This window comes from Gregarina niphandrodes (assembly GCF_000223845.1).
Source record: "Gregarina niphandrodes unplaced genomic scaffold scaffold00003, whole genome shotgun sequence".
Lineage (NCBI taxonomy): Eukaryota > Apicomplexa > Conoidasida > Eugregarinorida > Gregarinidae > Gregarina > Gregarina niphandrodes.
This window is the reverse complement of record NW_011646045.1, coordinates 297,607-299,117: the sequence shown is the minus strand read 5'-3', so window position 1 is coordinate 299,117 and position 1,511 is coordinate 297,607.

Genomic DNA, 1,511 nt, shown 5'->3' with positions numbered 1-1,511 from the left:
ATTGGTGGCACCCATCGGCATGCAGTTGTAAGCGTAGTGTTTGTCCGATGTTGGAAAGCGTACGTCCCGATTTGATCGGGCGGTAGTGGTATAGCGTGGAATGCTTTACTGAGGTCGATCTTCGCTAGTAGTGGTTGCTGCACGCCCCATGTTATTATCGGCCAACAGCTCTGAATGTTGGGAAAACGGCCTGCATCGTCGATGTAGGGCAGTAGCGGGCGGCAGTCATGTGTTACGCGATCCTTCACGACCCTCGTGGGTAGTGTGAAGTTCGGTGCCGATGGTAGCTCAGATAGTTTGCGTTGTTGTAGTAATGGTCGTAGCCAGTTGTCAATAGTCTGTAGTTTGCTTAGCCTATTGGGCGTCCGCCCATGATATGTTGGAAGAAGTTCACGCTTCACTCTCTCAGTGAACGCGGGTAGAGTATGGTCAGTCTTAGATCTTCTTACAAGCCCGGCAGTCGTCTAGTTTGGCCTCTTCTCGCCGTCAAGCCCTCCCTCGCTCCCTCGGGCGCCCGTGCGAGTTGGTGGGATGATAGGTGATGTGTTGTTTCTCCTCCCCCAAAAACCCAGCCGGACCGTTATGTCCATCTGCCCGTTATGTCCATCTGCCCGTTTTCCTCTCATCCTCCTCCTACTCGCTAGCATGGGGAAGAAGCACCAACCCTCAGGACCTATGTGTTCCTCGTCACTACGAGTCACGTCGATTGCTTGTGGCCGTTTGCCTGGTCTTGGTCTATAGCCAGACTTTCTTGCTTCCTGCCTGTCACAACAGACGGCAGCTCGGCCACCGGTTGATACCTTCTAACGTCAGCCACACTGACCTCTATCGTCTTATCCCCCTTTCCGTATCGCCGAAGGGTGCCTTCGTGCCACAGTGCCGCCATTCCTAACTTAAGGAATTGATGTGACGCTCCGTTGCCCTGTGGTCCGTAGGCACTAGTGGCCTACTCGAGGAGCAACCTGCGGAACGCGCCTCCGTTATCCGTAAATATCGCTCTTGGCACTACTTCGGAGTTCCAGCTTTGAACACTGTAGGTAAGCTCGGCTGTCGTGTGCGGCAACTACCCTCGCCACCATATACCTCGTGGCGTGATCCATGATAACGAGTATAATGTAGCGAACACTCTCGTACGTTATCGGACCTACATTATCGGACCTACGTTATCGGACCTACGTGACCGAGACTCACGAAGGTCAGGGCCACCGCAGCGTCCAAGTGCCCCATCTCGTATCCATGCGTGGCGGAACGCGGTTGCTTCAGTCGAGTCGAGCGCATATCAAGCAAGACTTCACAAAGGCTGCTACGTCAGCCGCCGGGTACGTACCCTCGACCCGTCGCGGCTTCCAAAATCCTACCGTCGCGCTCTACATAACCTTTGTGGCCAGTATGGGGCCTCCTCCTGGACCGCACGCCTCACCTCAGCCACACACGGCAGATCTATGCCCACGTCTATCTTGTTCAGCTAGACCCGTGGCGTCTAACAGATCATCCTCGTTGATGTCTGGAGC